The 21,259-nt window shown below is 43.3% G+C and overlaps 1 pseudogene; it reads left to right on the plus strand.

Moving 5' to 3' along the window:
* Positions 1 to 370: 370 nt before the first annotated feature.
* The window catches only part of LOC106567460 (nucleolar complex protein 2 homolog), a 52,712-nt pseudogene continuing 31,823 nt past the window's right edge, over positions 371 to 21,259 (plus strand).

Below are 21,259 nucleotides of genomic sequence, written 5' to 3' on the forward strand. Positions count from 1 at the left end.
ACATGCAGAGATGCGATTCGCCACCTGGTTATCAGAAGGGGGAAAGGAGAAGATTAATTGTGTGTCGTCTGCATAGCAATGAAAGGAGAGACCATGTGAGGATATGACAGAGCCAAGTGACTTGGTGTATAGCGAGAATAGGAGAGGGCCTAGAACACAGCCCTGGGGGACACCAGTGGTGAGAGCACGTGGTGCGGAGACAGATTCTCGCCACGCCACCTGGTAGGAGCGACCTGTCAGGTAGGACGCAATCCAGGCATGAGCCGCGCCGGAGATGCCCAACTCGGAGAGGGTGGAGAGGAGGATCTGATGGTTCACAGTATCAAAGGCAGCAGATAGGTCTAGAAGGATGAGAGCAGAGGAGAGAGAGTTAGCTTTAGCAGTGCGGAGAGCCTCCGTGACACAGAGAAGAGCAGTCTCAGTTGAATGACCAGTCTTGAAACCTGACTGATTTGGATCAAGAAGGTCATTCTGAGAGAGATAGGAGGAAAGCTGGCCAAGGACGGCATGTTCAAGAGTTTTGGAGAGAAAAGAAAGAAGGGATACTGGTCTGTAGTTGTTGACATCGGAGGGATCGAGTGTAGGTTTTTTCAGAAGGGGTGCAACTCTCGCTCTCTTGAAGACGGAAGGGACGTAGCCAGCGGTCAAGGATGAGTTGATGAGCGAGGTGAGGTAAGGGAGAAGGTCTCCAGAAATGGTCTGGAGAAGAGAGGAGGGGATAGGGTCAAGCGGGCAGGTTGTTAGGCGGCCGGCCGTCACAAGACGCGAGATTTCATCTGGAGAGAGAGAGGAGAAAGAGGTCAAAGCACAGGGTAGGGCAGTGTGAGCAGGACCAGTGGTGTCGTTTGACTTAGCAAACGAGGATCGGATGTCGTCGACCTTCTTTTCAAAATGGTTGACGAAGTCATCAGCAGAGAGGGAGGAGGGGGGGAGGGGGAGGAGGATTCAGGAGGGAGGAGAAGGTGGCAAAGAGCTTCCTAGGGTTAGAGGCAAATGCTTGGAATTTAGAGTGGTAGAAGTTGGCTTTAGCAGCAGAGACAGAAGAGGAAAATGTAGAGAGGAGGGAGTGAAAGGATGCCAGGTCCGCAGGGAGGCGAGTTTTCCTCCATTTCCGCTCGGCTGCCCGGAGCCCTGTTCTGTGAGCTCGCAATGAGTCATCGAGCCACGGAGCAGGAGGGGAGGACCGAGCCGGCCTGGAGGATAGGGGACATAGAGAGTCAAAGGATGCAGAAAGGGAGGAGAGGAAGGTTGAGGAGGCAGAATCAGGAGATAGGTTGGAGAAGGTTTGAGCAGAGGGAAGAGATGATAGGATGGAAGAGGAGAGAGTAGCGGGAGAGAGAGAGCGAAGGTTGGGACGGCACAATACCATCCGAGTACGGGCAGAGTGAGAAATGTTGGATGAGAGGGAGAGGGAAAAGGATACAAGGTAGTGGTCGGAGACTTGGAGGGGAGTTGCAATGAGATTAGTGGAAGAACAGCATCTAGTAAAGATGAGGTCAAGCGTATTGCCTGCCTTGAGAGTAGGGGGGGAAGGTGAGAGGGTGAGGTCAAAAGAGGAGAGGAGTGGAAAGAAGGAGGCAGAGAGGAATGAGTCAAAGGTAGACGTGGGGAGGTTAAAGTCACCCAGAACTGTGAGAGGTGAGCCATCCTCAGGAAAGGAACTTATCAAGGCGTCAAGCTCATTGATGAACTCTCCAAGGGAACCTGGAGGGCGATAAATGATAAGGATGTTAACCTCTCTAGGGTAGGTGGCACCAAATCGTCCCACCTATGTAACAGCCAGTGTAATCCCGTGGCGCGTTATTCAAATACCTCAAAAATGCAAAAACTTCAATTTTTCAAACATATGACTATTTTACACCATTTTAAAGACAAGACTCTCGTTAATCTAACCACAATGTCCGATTTAAAAAAGGCGTTACAACGAAAGCAAAACATTAGATTATGTCAGCAGAGTACCCAGCCAGAAATAATCAGACACCCATTTTTCAAGCTAGCATATAATGTCACATAAACCCAAACCACAGCTAAATGCAGCACTAACCTTTGATGATCTTCATCAGATGACAACCCTAGGTCATTATGTTATACAATACATGCATGTTTTGTTCAATCAAGTTCATATTTATATCAAAAACCAGCTTTTTACATTAGCATGTGACTAGCATGTGACTAGCATTCCCACCGAACACTGCTGGTGAATTTACTAAATTATTCACGATAAACGTTCACAAAAAGCATAACAATTATTTTAAGAATTATAGATACAGAACTCCTCTATGCACTCGATATGTCCGATTTTAAAATAGCTTTTCGGTGAAAGCACATTTTGCAATATTCTCAGTAGATAGCCCGGCATCACAGGGCTAGCTATTTAGACACCCAGCAAGTTTAGCACTCAGCAAAGTCACATTTACTATAAGAAAAATGTTATTACCTTTGCTGTCTTCGTCAGAATGCACTCCCAGGACTTCTACTTCAATAACAAATGTTGGTTTGGTTCAAAATAATCCATAGTTATATCCAAACAGCGGCGTTTTGTTCGATGCGTTCAAGACACTATCCGAAAGGGTAAATAAGGGTGACGAGCATGGCGCAATTCGTGACAAAAAATTCTAAATATTCCATTACCGTACTTCGAAGCATGTCAACCGCTGTTTAAAATCAATTTTTATGCCATTTTTCTCATAAAAAGCGATAATATTCCGACCGGGAATCTGCGTTTAGGTAAACAGACGAAAGAAAATAAAGCATTCGGTCGACTCGGGCACGCGCCTAAGCCCATAGTACTCTGATCGGCCACTTGCCAAAAGCGATAATGTGTTTCAGCCAGAGGCTGCCTCGATATCGTTCAGCTTTTTCCCGGGCTCTGAGAGCCTATGGGAGCCGTAGGAAGTGTCACGTTAGAGCAAAGATCCTCAGTCTTCAATAAAAAGAGCCAAGATAAAACACAACTTGTCAGACAGGCCACTTCCTGCATGGAATCTTCTCAGGTTTTGGCCTGCCATTTGAGTTCTGTTATACTCACAGACACCATTCAAACAGTTTTAGAAACTTTAGGGTGTTTTCTATCCAAAGCCAATAATTATATGCATATTCTAGTTACTGGGCAGGAGTAGTAACCAGATTAAATCGGGTACGTTTTTTATCCGGCCGTGTCAATACTGCCCCCTAGCCCTAACAGGTTAAGCTTGAAAGGACTGGTAACTGTGACAGCATGTAATTCAAAGGAGGCGATAGACAGATGGGTCAGGGGAGAAAGAGAGAATGTCCACTTGGGAGAGATGAGGATCCCAGTGCCACCACCCCGCTGACCAGAAGCTCTTGGGGTGTGCGAGAACACGTGGGCAGACGAGGAGAGAGCAGTAGGAGTAGCAGTGTTATCTGTGGTAATCCATGTTTCCGTCAGCGCCAAGAAGTCGAGGGACTAGAGGGTAGCATAGGCTGAGATGAACTCTGCCTTGTTGGCCGCAGACCGGCAGTTCCAGAGGCTGCCGGAGACCTGGAACTCCACGTGGGTCGTGCGCGCTGGGACCACCAGGTTAGAGTGGCATGTGTAAATATTGGACTATAAATTGTGCCTTCCTGCATTATACTTATTCTAGAATAGATTCTATTCTACTGCCATTTATTTTATGTTAGGATTATTATCGTTCATTATTTCTTATTGTTGCATTGTCTAGAAGAAACCTGCGAGTAAGCATTCTGTACATACGACTAATACAACTTGAAACTGAAATGGTAGTAAGTAAATGAGATGAAGCTGCCTCACTGTACCTGCGTTCTGTCTCCAGTTCCTCCACCTTGTTCTTGTGGAACTGCAGTTCAGTCTCAGTGACGCTCAGCTCCACTGTCAAAACATCAACCTGGCTGTCACTCTGGCCCCCATGTAGGGCTGGGCGATATATCGTATTTTATTATAAACTGGTATTGATGCACCAACCTGTTTGGGTATTTACTTTACCTTGTATAACACTATTTCAGTGCTTGGTTTGTTAAATGTGTTTTGCCACTCCGGCGCATGTATTAAGGTCCGTTTGTTTGTTTACTCCATTTGCTACTTGAGTTGTCTCTCCTTCCACATACACCAAGCCCCGTCTCCTGTCAGTTTTTGCTCTACCACAAGTCACAACAACCACTCGCAGTGACAGTCTGCATGGTCAATATAAACTCAGCAAAAAAGAAACGTCCCTTTTTCAGGACCCTGTCTTTCAAAGATAATTCGTAAAAATCCAAATAACTTCACAGATCTTCATTATAAAGGGTTTAAACACTGTTTCCCATGCTTGTTCAATGAACCATAAACAATTAATGAATATGCACCTGTGGAACGGTCGTTAAGACAACTTACAGATGGTAGGCAATTAAGGTCACAGTTATGACAACTTAGGACACTAAAGAGGGCTTTCTACCTTCTGAAAAACACCAAGAGAAAGATGCCCGGGATCCCTGCTAATCTGCGTGAACGTGCCTTAGGCATGCTGCAAGGAGGCATGAGGACTGCAGATGTGGCCAGGGCAATAAATTGCAATGTCCGTACTGTGAGACGCCTAAGACAGCGCAAAAGGGAGACAGGATGGACAGCTGATTGTCCTCACAGTGGCAGAGCATGTGTAACAACACCTGCACAGGATCGGTACATCCGAACATCACACTATGCACTGGGGAAGATAGCGTTCTCCTGGCATACGCCAAACCAAGATTTGTCTGTTGGACTGCCAGATGGTGAAGCGTAATTCATCACTCCAGAGAACGCGTTTTCACTGCTCCAGAGTCCAATAGCAGTGAGCTTTATACCACTCCAGCTGACACTTGGCATTGTGCATAGTGATCTTAGGCTTGTGTGCGGCTGTTCTTGTGCTGACATTGCTTCCAGTAGTGAGTGTTGCAACCAAGGACAGACGATTTTTACACGTTACGCGCTTCAGCACTCAGCCGTCCCGTTCTGTGAGCTTGTGTGGCCTACCACTTTGCGGCTGAGCTGTTGTTGCTCCTAGATGTTTCCACTTCACAATAACAGCATTTACAGTTGACCGGGGCAGCTCTAGCAGGGCAGAAATTTGATGAACTGACTTGTTGGAAAGGTGGCATCCTATGACGGTGCCATGTTGAAAGTCGCTGAGCTCTTCAGTAAGGCTGTTCTGCTGCCAAAGTTTGTTTATGGAAATTGCATGGCGGTGTGGCTGAAATAGCCGAATCCACTAATTTGAAGGGGTGTCAATATACTTTTGTGTATATATAGTGTATCTTGATTATTGCCTAGTCATATGGTCAGGTGCTGCAAAGAAGGACATAAAAAAAAAATGATGCTGGCCCAGAACAGACTGGCGCGTGTTGCTCTTCACTGTGATCAGAGGTCTATATCAATACTATGCATGCCAGTCTCTCTTGGCTAAAAGTCCCTTCTTAATTTTATAAGTAACGATGTGTTAAATTCAGAATTGTTTTCATAGTCAATTTCCACACAGCTCTGACACACACCTACCCCACCAGACATGGCACCAGAGTTCTGGAATTCAAAAAACTTCTAGAGCCATGATTGCATGGAGCTCCTATTCATTTGAAGGTAGCCTAGTGGTTAGAGCATTGGGCCAGTAACTGAAAGGTTGCTGGATCAAATCCCAGAGCTGACAAGCGAAACATCTGTCATTCTGTCCCTGAGCAAAGCAGTGAACAGCAAACCTGGTTTAAAAAAACTGAAAGCAACACCTCCCCTATTTGACTGAGATATATTGTGTGTATGTATTGGTTTGTAGGCTGTGACATTTAAAATGTATGTAGTTATGTCCTTAAGCTTTTCTTTTCTTATTAATATTCTGTATTATGCAATGTTTTGTGTGGATCCTAAGAAGAATATCTGCTAATGGGGATCCTAATCAAATAGCAACATTTGGAGAACATAGTCAAGGACAATCTGTTTTGTCACCAAACAATATTGTGCAGCCGTATTCATTGACCTGGCCAAGGCTTTCGACTCTGTCAATCACCACATCCTCATCGGCAGACTCAACAGCCTTGGTTTCTCAAATGATTGCCTCGCCTGGTTCACCAACTACTTCTCCGACAGAGATCAGTGTGTCAAATCTGAGGGCCTGTTGTCCGGGCCTCTGGCAGTCTCTATGGGGGTGCCACGGGGTTCAATTCTTGGACCGACTCTCTTCTCTGTATATATCAATGATGTCGCTCTTGCTGCTGGTGAGTCTCTGATCCACCTCTACGCAGACGACACCATTCTGTATACTTCTGGCCTTTCTTTGGACACTGTGTGTCACGGCTCCTCCTCTGCAGTGCAGGGGCGGTTCCTCCTGCAGGCAGAGGAGGGTCATTAGTGATTGGAGCTGGCGTGATTGGAGCCACCTGGGCTCAGGGTATAAAACTGCTCCACTAACCTCTCTCTCTCTCTCTCCCTGCTCCTCCAGGTATGATCCTGTTTTGTTTGTTCCTTTGTAATTTTACGTAGTTTCCACTCAGTCATGTTCATGCCAAATCTCACAACTGACCCGAGACCTTGTCACCTCTAGAATGAATAATTCATTTATTAATTGTTAATTAATTAACGTGTGTGCATGTACTATAACAGTTAACTGTAGCAGTCTTTCTGAAAGGACTGGAAAAGACAAGCATCTGCATGCTTTTTGGAGATGGCTTTAAGAGGACCTTTTTTCATTTGTTCATTTGTAAAACTATAGCTAGACCTAACATCTGTGGCTCAGTTGGTAGAGCATGGTGTTTGCAACGCCAGCATGGTGTGTGCAACACCAGGGGGGGCCAGTACAAAAAAGAAATGCATGAAATGTATGTATTCACTACTGTAAGTCGCTCTGGATAAGAGCGTCTGCTAAATGACTCAAATGTAAATGTAAATGTTCACACACACATATTCACGCACTTTACATACACCCTACATTATGACATTTCCACACCTCATTCCTTTTTCCTTTGTTTAAAGTTAATAGTTTTGTTTACAATAAAGAACCTTTTGAATTGGCCTATACCTGTTGTTGATGTCCCCTCATTTTTGCCACAGGCTATGAGCCGGCCTGTGACAAGTGGGGGCTCGTCTGGGATTTAAAGTTAATTGTACTTTAGTCTTTAGTATTTTAACAACCCTCCAGACGAGCTTCAATGCCATACAACTCTCCTTCTGTGGCCTCCAACTGCTCTTAAATACAAGTAAAACTAAATGCATGCTCTTCAACCGATCGCTGCCTGCACCTGCCCGCCCATCTAGCATCTCTACTCTGGACGGTTCTGACTTAGAATATGTGGACAACTACAAATACCTAGGTGTCTGGTTAGACTGTAAACTCTCCCTCCAGATTCACATAAAACATCTCCAATCCAAAGTTAAATCTAGAATTGGCTTCCTATTTTGTAACAAAGCATCCTTCACTCATGCTGCCAAACATACCATTTTACCGATCCTCGACTTTGGCGATGTCATTTACAAAATAACCTCCAACACCCTATTCAACAAATTGGATGCAGTCTATCACAGTGCCATCCGTTTTGTCACCAAAGCCCCATATACTACCCACCACTGCGACCTGTACGCTCTCGTTGGCTGGCCCTTGCTCCATACTCGTCGCCAAACCCACTGGCTCCAGGTCATCTACAAGACCCTGCTAGGTAAAGTCCCGCCTTATCTCTGCTCGCTGGTCACCATAGCTGCACCCACCCGTAGCACGCGTTCCAGCAGGTATATCTCACTTGTCACCCCCAAAGCCAATTCCTCCTTTGGCCGCCTCTCCTTCCAGTTCTCTGCTGCCAATGACTGGAACGAACTACAAAAATCTCTGAAACTGGAAACAATTATCTCCCTCACTAGCTTTAAGCACCAGCTTTCAGAGCAGCTCACAGATCACTGCACCTGTAAATAGCCCATCTATAAATAGCCCCAACAACTACTCTTCCCCTATTGTATTTATTTATTTTGCTCCTTTGCACCCCAGTATTTCTACTTTGCACACTCACCTACTGTCAAATCTACCATTACAGTGTTTTAATTGCTATATTGTATTTACTTCGCCACCATTGCCTATTTATTGCCTTTACCTTCCTTATCTCACCTCATTTGCTCACATTGTATATAGACTTATTTTTCTACTGTATTATTGACTGTATGTTTGTTTTACTCCATGTGTAACTCTGTGTTGTTATATGTGTCGAGCTGCTTTGCTTTATCTTGGTCAGGTCGCAGTTGTAAATGAGAACTTGTACTCAACTTGCCTACCTGGTTAAATAAAGGTGAAATAAAAATAAATAAAATAAAAATGTGTGACGTAAAAGTAAACAGGTTAATGATTATGACGTATGATATAGGACACTAGGAAGTACAGATAGTGATATTAAGGAATAATGTCATTTATAAAGATTTTATTGCGTGGTCAAAGTGACATATTAACATAGGAGCCAAGGGTTCCACTTTTATTTCAGACTACTGGGACAAATCATTAGAAAAGCAGTGATCTCAAAAAGCTTGTTACAATATTTTTATTACAAACTACGAATGGAATGTAGATCGGTGCTGATGTTAATTTAAGGTGTCTGTGTCCTTGTGTGTCTCTGTGTGTGATTGCTGCAGGAGACATACCAGTCGGTGTATAACTGGCAGTTTGTCCACTGCCTGTACCAGACATGCCACAAGAGGTCTCTTCACAGTCCCCAAGTCCAGAACAGACTATGGGAAGCGCACAGTACTACATAGAGCCATGAAAACATGGAACTCTTTTCCACATCAAGTTACTGATGTAAGCCGTAAAATTGTATATAAAAAAAAAAAAGATTAAAAAACACCTTATGGAACAGCGGGGACTGTGAAGAAACACAAACATAGGAACAGACACATGCACACAGACACACACACCATAACATGCGCACTATACACACACATACACATGGATTTAGAACTGTAGATGTGTGGTAGTGGTGGAGTAGGGGCCTGAGGGCACACAGTGTGTTGTAATGTTTTGAACATTTTTATAAACTTTTTTGCTGGACCCCAGGAAGAGTAGCTACTGCCTTGGCAGCAGCTAATGGGGATCCATAATAAATACAAATACCTGTGGCGTCGTTTCTCAGCACGCTGCACCCCAGCGACGTCCTGCAGCCCCTCATCTACCCACTGTGCCAGGTCATAGTGGGCATCATCAAGTGGGTACACACACACACACACACACACACACACACACACACACACACACACACACACACACACACACACACACACACACACACGAAATTATGTTTGGCCCGCTATAGAATTTCTTAATCTCTATGTGGCACTCGAGCCAAAATGCATTGCCCACCCCTGCCCTAAAATCAAGTTTTACTTCACACTTCCACCAGAAGGTGGTAGTGTTAACCACTGAATCTGTGTCTGTCTTGCTGTGCAGGCTGGTCCCCACGTCATGCTACTACCCTCAGAGGATCCACTGTGTGTGCGACCTCACCCTCCTCTCTGGCAGCACACACACCTTTGTGCCCGTTCTGCCCTTCCTACTGGAGGTAAGAGCCAAATCCACCCATCACCATCCCGAACCTACCTTCTATACCAGGTATTCCCAAACTGTGGTACACAATGCCGTCGGGGTACGCCAAATAAAAATGTGATTCACATTTAACTTTTTTTTTAAGTATATATAATTTTTTTTCACATTTTCAAACAGTCCATTAATATTTTCCAATGGACTATACATTAGGGTAAGTTTTTTTTCTCTCGCCTGAGTAGCTTCGTTTCACTTCCAAAATAAAATTAAACCATCTAGTGTTTTTTTTCTCCTTTCTTTTTTTGAACCTTTATTTAACTAGGCAAGTCAGTCAAGAACAAATTCTTATTTACAATGACGGCCTACCAAAAGGCAAAAGACTTCCTACTGGGACGGGGGCTGGGATTAAAAATAAATACAATATAAATGTAGGACAAAACACACATCATGACAAGAGAGACAACACAACACTAAAAAACTGAGACCTAAGACTACAACATAGCAAGGCAGCAACACATGACAACACAGCATGGTAGCAACACAACATGGTAGCAGCACAAAACATGGTACAAATATTATTGGGCATAGACAACAGCACAAAGGGCAAGAAGGTAGAGACAACAATACATCACACAAAGCTGCCACAACTGTCAGTAAGAATATCCATGATTGAGTCTTTGAATGAAGAGATTGAGATAAAACCGTCCAGCTTGATTGTTTATTGCAGCTCGTTCCAGTCGCTAGCTGCAGCGAACTGAAAAGAGGAGCAACCCAGGGATGTGTGTGCTTTGGGGACCTTTAACAGAATGTGACTTGCAGAACGGGTGTTGTATGTGGAGGATGAGGGCTGCAGCAGATATCTCAGATAGGGGGGAGTGAGGCCTAAGAGGGTTTTATAAATAAGCATCAACCAGTGTTCAGTGAAATAACAACACAATATCAAATACAGGTAGACTAGTCAAATAATTAACATCCAATCACATTAACCGCTACTCTCTCGCGGGAATTCCACTAACGGTCTGTATGTAGCCAAACGTAGCTGCTGCTTATGTTGGTATCTGTACTGATGGCACAAAAGCCATGACAGGGAGACAGAGTGGAGTGGTAACATTCGTGCAAGCAGTTGCTCCCGATGCCACTTGGGTACACTGCAGCATCCACCGAGAGGCTCTTGCTGCCAAAGGAATGCCTGACAGCTTGAAAGACGTTTTGGACACTACAGTGAAAATGGTTAACTTTGTTAAAGCAAGGCCCCTGAACTCTCGTGTATTTTCTGCGCTATGCGATGATATGGGCAGCGACCATGTAACGCTTTTACAACATCCAGAAGCGCACTGCTTATCAAGGGGCAAAGTATTGACACGTTTTTTTGAATTGAGAGACGAGCTTTAAGTTTTCTTTACTGACCATCATTTTCACTTGTTTGACCGCTTGCATGATGACGAGTTTCTCACACGACTGGCCTTTCTGGGTGATGTTTTTTCTCATCTGAATGATCTGAATCTAGGATTACAGGAACTCTCCGCAATTATATTCAATGTGCGGGACAAAATTGAGGCTATTATTAAGAAGTTGGAGCTCTTCTCTGTCTGCATTAACAACACACAGGTCTTTCCATCATTGTATGACTTTTGTGTGCAAATGAACGAAGCACCTGAGTGAGTTGGGTGCGCAATTACGCATGTACTTTCCCGAAACGGACGACACAAACAACTGGATTCGTTATCCCTTTCATGCCCTGCCTCCAGGTCACTTACTGATATCTACAGGTCATCTACAAGTCTCTGCTAGGTAAAGCCCTGCCTTATCTCAGCTCACTGATCACCATAGCAGCACCCACTCGTAGCACGCGCTCCAGCAGGTATATCTCACTGATCACCCCCAAAGCCAATTCCTCCTTTGGTCGCCTTTCCTTCCAGTTCTCTGCTGCCAATGATTGGAACGAACTGCAAAAATCAATGAAGCTGGAGACTCATATCTCCCTCACTAGCTTTAAGCACCAGCTGTCAGAGCAGCTCACAGATCACTGCACCTGTACATAGCCTATCTGTAAACATCCCATCTATCTACCTCATCCCTTTACTGTATTTATTTTATTTATTTTGCTCCTTTGCACCCCAGTATCTCTACTTGCGCATTCATCTTCTGCACATCTACCATTCCAGTGTTTAATTGCTATATTGTAATTACTTCGCCACCATGGCCTATTTATTGCCTTATCTCCCTTATCTTACCTCATTTGCACTCACTGTATATAGACTTTTATTTTTATTTTTTTCTACTGTATTATTGACTGTATGTTTTGTTTATTCCATGTGTAACTCTGTGTTATTGTATGTGTCGAATTGCTATGCTTTATCTTGGCCAGGTCGCAGTTGCAAATGACAACTTGTTCTCAACTTGCCTACCTGGTTAAATAAAAGTTTTATTAAAATAAAATAAAAAACCTATGTGAGAGTGGATTCTCGGCCCTAACTAGCATGAAAACTAAATACAGGCACAGACTGTGTGGAAAATGATGTAAGACTGAGACTCTCTCCAATACAACCCAACACTGCAGAGTTATGTGCATCCTTTCAAGCACACCCTTCTCATTAACCTGTAGTGAGTTATTCACAATTTTCGATGAACAAATAAGGTTTTATATGTAAGATGGTTAAATAAAGAGCAAAATTATTGGTTATTATTATTTGTGCCCTGGTCCTATAAGAGCCCTTTGTCACTTCCCACAAGCCGGGTTGTGACAAACTCACACTCATTCTTATGGTTAATAAATGTATCATATAGTGTGTGCGTGCGTGTGGCAGGTTTACAATGGACCACTGCTCTATACTAAGGGTGCCCCACTTTCCCCCAAGATCACTGCCCTCCTAGGCCTGTATTCACAAAGCGTCTCCCTGTAGAGGTGCTGATCTAGAACTAGTTTCGCCTTCTTTACTTAATAATGAATAAGATTACATAGACAGGAGGGACCTGATCCTAGATCAGCACTCCTACTCTTAGATACTTTGTGAATACGAGCCCTGAAGGATTTAGCTCCAACCCTAATCTAGGTATCACACCTAAATTAACTGGTAATATGCTCACTGGACCATGCTCAGCGGAATCTGGTATGTTAACTTACAACAGGGTCGGATCAAAACCTTGCATAACCAGTAGCTCACTATGAGGAGGGTTGGCCACCCCTGCCCTAAGCACTTGTGTAGTCTGAAGGGGTTGATAAGATGTGAGAAATACAAGTGTCACGTCCTGACCAGTAAAAGGGGTTATTTGTCATTGTAGTTTGGTCAGGGCGTGGCAGGGGATGTTTGTTTTGTGTGTTTCTATTTTTTGTGTGTTTCTGTTTTCTATTTCTATGTTGGGTTTTTGGCAATGACCTCCAATTAGAGGCAGCTGGTTGTCGTTGTCTAATTGGAGGCCATATTTAGTTGTTTGTTTCACTTGTGTTTTGGTGGGTGGTTATTTTCTGTATAGCCTGGGAGCCTTATGAAACTGTTTTCGTCGTTTGTTTATTTTGTTTAAGTGTTTTCTTTAAATAAATTAAGAAGATGAGCACTTTACCCGCTGCGCCTTGGTCCAATCCTTACGACACCCATGACAACAAGAGGACAACATTTGGCAACAAAACCAATGGAAACAAACAACTTGGGTGGGAGTTATGCAACATTTTCTCAGGTATCAGTGGAAAACACAGTCCAGTGTATCAAGGCAGTTAGCGAGGTCTCAACGGCTAACAACAGCATAGGCTCGGAACGATGAGGGGGAGGAAGTACATCTGAGGGTTGTGTGTGCGCGTTACACACCTTTGTTATCAGGGTAAGGTCACAAACTGTCAACATGTTTGACTGTGTGCGTGTGGGTTTGGCTTTGAGTATATGTGGTGTGCATACCCATATATGTCTTAGTGAGTGCTAGCCTCCTGTGGTAAGCTAACAGGAGAACGGTAGTATGGAGGCGACAGCTTGGTTTTGTGGGAGTGTTCACCGTGATGGTCTGCTGTGTGTGTGTGTGTGTGTGTGTGTGTGTGTGTGTGTGTGTGTGTGTGTGTTGATGGTCTAACCAAAGTGATAAAGACCAGGCTGTGGTTTACTCTGCTCCTAACGTGCTCTGCAGACCACATCCTCTCACTAGCGGTTCTGGGGGGGGGGCAGTGCCCCTGTGACAACAATTTTGGACCCCCTTGTGGCCCCCCTAAATGTGGAGTATGAAATAATTTGTACATAACAAATTTTTGCGATCGTTCTTTTTTTACACCCGTTATTAGACGGTAGCAACGATGATGATTATGAACATGGTCTTTTGCCTGCTAATGCCTGCAATGCAGTGAAGAAAACGATATGACAACAATAACGTCTAATGTAACTGGCCCCTCTAACAGTACAACTGGCCCCAGCTTGGCACCCCCCAGTTGAAATGGTCTAGAACCGCCACTGCATCCTCTCTGCCTACGGCACAGCCATCCACCCTCCAGCACACACACCCCAAGAACCCCTCACAGCGCACAGTGTTTATTCATGATGCACCCCATTGCCTGTTTATTCATTTTTTTAGCTGTTCCCCTCGTTAAAGAGAAAAGAGGCTGAGGTGTGCGCTGCTACTGTTTTAATTAGAGCAGCAGAAAAGCACCCCCCTCGTGCTCCCCCGTTTGTGTGTGTGTGTGTGTGGGTGTGTGTGTGTGGGTGGGGGGAAAACTACCCACAAATAGGCTTCTAGATGGCACACTGTGGTAACTGTAACTGTCTGAAGTTGGAGCTGAGCTATTCAGACAACTCGGATGAGGAGAACGAAATCTCTAGTTCTCTGCTCAGGCCCACCCCTGTAGTCATAGTACTGTTGGTTTTCCTCCCTCTACCTGGATGGCAGCTCTCCACTTCATTCATTGATAACACAGGGTAGGTAAAAAGGAGAACAAACTGTTTGCCAAATACATTTTCCAAAATTATATGTGTTAATCAAGCACATAACCACTATTATTTTGTAGCTAGCGCCTTAGCTAAGGCTTACCCTGGCTGGTAGCCTAACAGTTAAGAGCGTTGGGCCAGTAACCAAAAGGTTGCGAGTTCGAATCCCCAAGCCGACTAGGTAACAACTGTCGCTGTCCCGTTGAGCAAGGCACTTAACCCTAATTTTCTACAGTGGCGCTGTACTACTGTGGCTGACCCTGTAAAATAGCACATTTCATATGCTTTGATCTCCGTAGTAGGCACGAGTGCATTGACAAGCAAGGAAATGTACAGTGCTGTGGTAGTTCAGTAAGCATCGCTCTGTAGATGGAAACAGACATACAGTAGCAGAGAGCTGTTCCACTAATATCATCCTTCACAGAAATTGTATTTAGGCTGTTAAAGATTAGCAGGCCTATGTTAATTAATCAGTTAATCTGTCCTCTTCATATGTCTTCGCATGTCAACAGTAGGCTGCTAATGGTGTGATAATAGTTCGCCAATTACGACAAGGCATGTTGAATGAATGGTAGTCTAGTAGTCAGACGTAATTTGATGGATTAGGTCAGGGATGGAGAACTGAAACAAGCTCCTATAGGCTTAGTTCAGTTGTTTCATATTACATAAAGCCTACAGTAAACTAGAGTACTACATTGCATCCAGTAATTGAATTATTCTGAATTTTCTCCCCAAACACAATTAAGCCAATTTACATTTTCAGTCGACTATCCACATAAATACGCCTATTTTTTAGAATAATCATTACCCCAAAATGTAACCTACAAAAATTTGAAAGCGTCATTGAGACACTTCAATTTAATTTAGGATCAAACAAGACTTCTGTCTTGGTTACAATGTTTGATATATTTTAAGATGCTAGGTTTCAGCGAATGTCATTTACAGGTTTTTCAAAAATGCTAAATGCTATAACTTGACTGACCCCATCCGGACCTCCCCCCTACCAAACCTTAGGCCTACAGTCATGGCCAAAAGTTTTGAGAATGACACAAATATACATTTTTACAAAGTTTGCTGCTTCAGTGTCTTTAGATATTTTTGTCAGATGTTACTATGGAATACTGAAGTATAATTACAAGCGTTTCATAAGTGTCAAAGGCTTTTATTGACAATTACATGAAGTTGATGCAAAGAGTCAATATTTGTTGACCCTTATTTTTCAAGACCTCTGTAATCCGCCCTGGCATGCTGTCTATTAACTTCTGGGCCACATCCTGACTGATGGCAGCCCATTCTTGCATAATCAATGCTTGGAGTTTGTCAGAATTTGTGGGGTTTTTGTTTGACCACCCGCCTCTTGAGGATTGACCACAAATTCTCAATGGGATTAAGGTCTGGGGAGTTTCCTGGCCATGGACCCAAAATATCAATGTTTTGTTCCCCGAGCCACTTAGTTTTCACTTTTGCCTTATGGCAAGGTGCTCCATCATGCTGGAAAAGGCATTGTTCGTCACCAAACTGTTCCTGGATGGTTGGGAGAAGTTGCTCTTGGAGGATGTGTTGGTACCATTCTTTATTCATGGCTGTGTTCTTGGGCAAAATTGTGAGTGAGCCCACTGCCTTGGCTGAGAAGCAACCCCACACATGAATGGTCTCAGGATGCTTTACTGTTGGCATGACACAGGACTGATGGTAGCGCTCACCTTGTCTTCTCCGGAAAAGCTTTTTTCCGGATGCCCCAAACAATCGGAAAGGGGATTCATCAGAGAAAATGACTTTACCCCAGTCCTCAGCAGTCCAATCCCTGTACCTTTTGCAGAATATCAGTCGGTCGATGATGTTTTTCCTGGAGAGAAGTGGCTTCTTTGTTGCCCTTCTTGACACCAGGCCATCCTCCAAAAGTCTTCACCTCACTGTGCGTGCAGATGCACTCACACCTGCCTGCTGCCATTCCTGAGTAAGCTCTGTACTGGTGGTGCCCCAATCCCGCAGCTGAATCAACTTTAGGAGATGGTCCTGGTGCTTGCTGGACTTTCTTGGGCGCCCTGAAGCCTTCTTCATAACAATTGAACCTCTCTCCTTGAAGTTCTTGATGATCCAATGAATGGTTGCTTTAGGTGCAATCTTACTGGCAATGATGATGGCACGTATTTCCTTGCAGGTAACCATGGGTGACAGGGGAAGAACAATGATTCCAAGCACCACCCTCCTTTTGAAGCTTCCAGTCTGTTATTCGAACTCAATCAGCATGACAGAGGGATTTCCAGCCTTGTCCTCGTCAACATTCACACCTGTGTTAACAATAGAATCACTGACATGATGTCAGCTGGTCCTTTTGTGGAAGGGCTGAAATGCAGTGGAAATGTTTTTTGGGGATTCAGTTCATTTGCATGGCAAAGAGGGACTTTGCAATTAATTCCAATTCATCTGATCACTCTTCATAACATCCTGGAGTATATGCAAATTGCCATGATACAAACTGAGGCAGCAGACTTTGTGAAAATCAATATTTGTGTCATTCTCAAAACTTTTGGCCACGACTGTACATCAGCACCACCTTGTCAGAAAATCCTACATTTTAAGTATATTTCTAGTTCGCTAGATGAAGAGAAGCCAATTACAAGTACCCATAACAGTCTATAGACTACCATTCATACTTAGGCAGTCTTCTGCCAACATTATTAAACTAAAAAAGTACCTAGGCAAATTGGTGCATTGTGGGATAATAAAAATGTGTCAAGTTTGGTATGTCTGAGTTAGAAGCAGAGCGTAAACCACAGCCTGGTCTTTATCGCTCTGGTCAAACTGTGCACATGCACACGGGAACAAGTGGTCGCCTCCCATACTGCCTTTCTCATGCTAGCTTACCACAGGACGCCAACAAACACTAAGACACACTCCATCTACAATAACAGACCACACTATCATACACACACGTGCATGCACACCACACATACTTTGTGTGTGTGTGTGTGTGTGTGTGTGTGTGTGTGTGTGTGTGTGTGTGTGTGTGTGTGTGTGTGTGTGTGTGTGTGTGTGTGAGCTTCCTGCTACAGTGGCCCCCTCTGTGTATCAGGGCTGGCCCATATCACCCCCCCCCCGGCGACCACCACCACATCCGATGTTTGTACAGACAGACCTGGCCAGGAGTGCTCCCGCTCGCCTAGTACCAACGACCTCACATGCACACACACACAGATACACGAACGAAATATACAGAACTAGGTCAATCCAGTACACATAAAACAAACAATGTGATATTTAAAATGATTTAAGTAAAAATACAGAAATATAGCACTGGCACATACTGTGCTGATTCTGAAGGACATGCACAATATAATTGCCATTTGTTTATTTGGATCCCCAGTAGCTTTTTCAGAAGACACAGCTACTAAAGGGTCACATCACCAGGGGCACACAAACACACACTCAATAACCACCAAGCATATAGTGTTTGATGGGTTGTAGTTTTTAATTGTATGCTTTTTTACGGACTGTAACCTTTGGTCATATATTTGCATTGATAATTTATTAAAATGTCTGTCGTCAGGAACCTCAATTATTTTTCCATTGTACAAGCCCTATACCAAAGGATGGTGACGTCCTGGCTTGTGGGTTTTTGAGGGCAGGCACTGTCACTGGTGTTTTGATGATGTCTAACGTGTGTAAAGTTTTTGCTAATTTAGCATGATTTCTGAAGGCACACATTTTTCTGTTCTTTGTGTGTTCTTCAGATCATCCGTCAGGTGGACTTTAACAAGAAGCCTGGTCAGATGAGTGTGAAGCCCATCGAATTTGATGTTATCCTGAAGCTCAGCAACACCAACCTGCAGGAGAAGGCCTACAAGGTGAGTATTGCTAGTTTAGCATGTTAACTAAATAGGCTTGTATACAACAGGAGAAGACTTCGACGGGGTAAGTATTGTTAGCTTAGCATGCTAACTCAGCTTGTTACCACAGGAAAAGACTTAGACTGGGTGAGTACTGCTAGCTCAGTTAGCTTGTCTTAGCCATGGTGGGAGTAGGCTTAGTACTACTAGATTCATAGGTTGTAATGGCTAGGAAAATGTATTTTTAACTGGGAGGCCTAGTTTTGTCCTCAAGCAGGTCAATATAGTATCTTCTCATGACACTTGACCTCTTGATACTTGAATCATCTCAATTAGTAATGTAATTAGGCTACCAGTAATTAGGCTATAAAGGAGAATTTTTCTGTATTTTTTTTATTTAAATGGCATGTTATAGAAGGGTCCAAACACTTTTTTTGTATTTTGTTGTTGTTGTGATTTCACTTGTTTTGGAGAAACTTACCCCAACTAGCGACTCACTTCCTCATTGTGCAGTACGGGGGCTCAAAAAAAAAACATGAAATGCTCCAAAAATACTCAAATATGTCCTTTAAGAAAGGGAAAAGCTCCCAGTACAGGTGATGCAGGTCTTTTAGATCAGTGGTTCTCAACTGGTTTTGCCTCGGGACCCAAATTGAACCGGGTTGTCTCAGTTGCAACCCAATACTCACATCGCGAAAAGAGGACCATGTCTTTGGATAAGCTGGTGGTAATGTTATCTTAACATGGGGTAGGGCTGGGCGACCTGTAAATCATATAAAAAAAACAAGATCTAACTTATGGGCGATTCACAATAATTATCGCTAAATAAGCTTTGTTGTACAATAAAAGGTAAAATACACTGCATTTCAAACAGTCAGCAATAATCTAATGAATTCTGGGCTTGTGAAATTATACCTAGGCTAAATATAAGCCTTTCGCAAAAAAAAATATATATATATTTTTTACTGTCATATACACCAGGTAGGTGCAGTGAAATGTGTTTTACAGGGAAAGCCATGGTAGTACTCCTCCACTGGAGCAAATTAGGGTTAAGTGTCTTGCTCAAGGGCACATCAACAGATGTTTCAGCTTGTCGACTCAGGTATATTCAAACCAGTGACCTTTCGGTTACTGGCCCAGTGCTCTAACCGCTAGGCCACCTGCCAGCCTCATCAAGCACAATTTCTGTCTGTAGCGTCCGAACGGTTCGGTCTACAAACTATTATATCCATTTTGCTCTACAACCCCCACAAGTGTCAGGGGACTTGTCTGAAGTCGGTACAGTCGATCTGACCATTTCTGTCTGTAGCGTCCGACCCGTTCGGGCTACACACTGTTCTCCGTTTTGCTCTAGGACACACAAATTACTTACATACGGAAGTAGTTTAGTGCCTAAAAAAAGGGTTAAATATTTGTTAAAAATCCTGATCTTATATCTCTCGGATACAGGACAGACATCGATTTTTTTTCTTATTTTTTTTTTTGTCCATGTATGAACCAGTTATTCAGTGTGTTTCTATGGGCTTATAGCAGTAAGGCCAAATTAAATGTTTCATAAAAAAATGTAAATAAATATATTTTTGATACCTAAAGGTGTACTAAAATTCTAAATCAAATAGCTAAATGATCCTTGGTAAGGCCATCATAAAACAATTCCATATGTTTGGTTAGTAGAACCCCCCCCGCGGTTTAGACTCTTAAAGACCTGTTAGGGCTAGGGGGCAGTATTGACACGGCCGGATAAAAAATGTACCCGATTTAATCTGGTTACTACTCCTGCCCAGTAACTAGAATATGCATATAATTATTGGCTTTGGATAGAAAACACCCTAAAGTTTCTAAAACTGTTTGAATGGTGTCTGTGAGTATAACAGAACTCATATGGCAGGCAAAAACCTGAGAAGATTCTGAACAGGAAGTGGCCTGTCTGACAAGTTGTTGTTCATCTTGGCTCTTTTTATTGAAGACTGAGGATCTTTGCTGTAACGTGACACTTCCTACGGCTCCCATAGGCTCTCAGAGCCCGGGAAAAAGCTGAATGATATCGAGGCAGCCCCAGGCTGAAACACATTATCGCGTTTGGATAGTGGCTGGTCAGAGTACTCTGAGAGTCAGGCTCGTGCACGAGGGCATGAGATGTTTTTATTTTCTCTCTCTTTGTACGTATACACGCTTTCCCGGTCGGAATATTATCGCTTTTTTACGAGAAAAATGGCATAAAAATTGATTTTAAACAGCGGTTGACATGCTTCGAAGTACGGTAATGGAATATTTAGAATTTTTTTGTCACGAAATGCGCCATGCTCGTCACCCTTATTTACCCTTTCGGATAGTGACTTGAACGCACGAACAAAACGCCGCTATTTTGATATAACAATGGATTATTTGGGACCAAACCAACATTTGTTATTGAAGTAGAAGTCCTGGGAGTGCATTCTGACGAAGAACAGCAAAGGTAATAACATTTTTCTTATAGTAAATCTGACTTTGGTGAGTGCTAAACTTGCTGGGTGTCTAAATAGCTAGCCCTGTGATGCCGGGCTATCTACTTAGAATATTGCAAAATGTGCTTTCACCGAAAAGCTATTTTTAAATCGGACATATCGAGTGCATAGAGGAGTTCTGTATCTATAATTCTTAAAATAATTGTTATGTTTTTTGTGAACGTTTATCGTGAGTAATTTAGTAAATTCACCGGCAGTGTTCGGTCGGAATGCTAGTCACATGCTAGTCACATGCTAATGTAAAAAGCTGGCTTTTGATATAAATATGAACTTGATTGAACAAAACATGCATGTATTGTATAACATAATGTCCTAGGGTTGTCATCTGATGAAGATCATCAAAGGTTAGTGCTGCATTTAGCTGTGGTTTGGGTTTATGTGACATTATATGCTAGCTTGAAAAATGGGTGTCTGATTATTTCTGGCTGGGTACTCTGCTGACATAATCTAATGTTTTCCTTTCGTTGTAAAGCCTTTTTGAAATCGGACAGTGTGGTTAGATTAACGAGAGTCTTGTCTTTAAAATGGTGTAAAAT

The sequence above is a fragment of the Salmo salar genome, chromosome ssa13, assembly GCF_905237065.1.
Source record: "Salmo salar chromosome ssa13, Ssal_v3.1, whole genome shotgun sequence".
Taxonomy (NCBI): domain Eukaryota; kingdom Metazoa; phylum Chordata; class Actinopteri; order Salmoniformes; family Salmonidae; genus Salmo; species Salmo salar.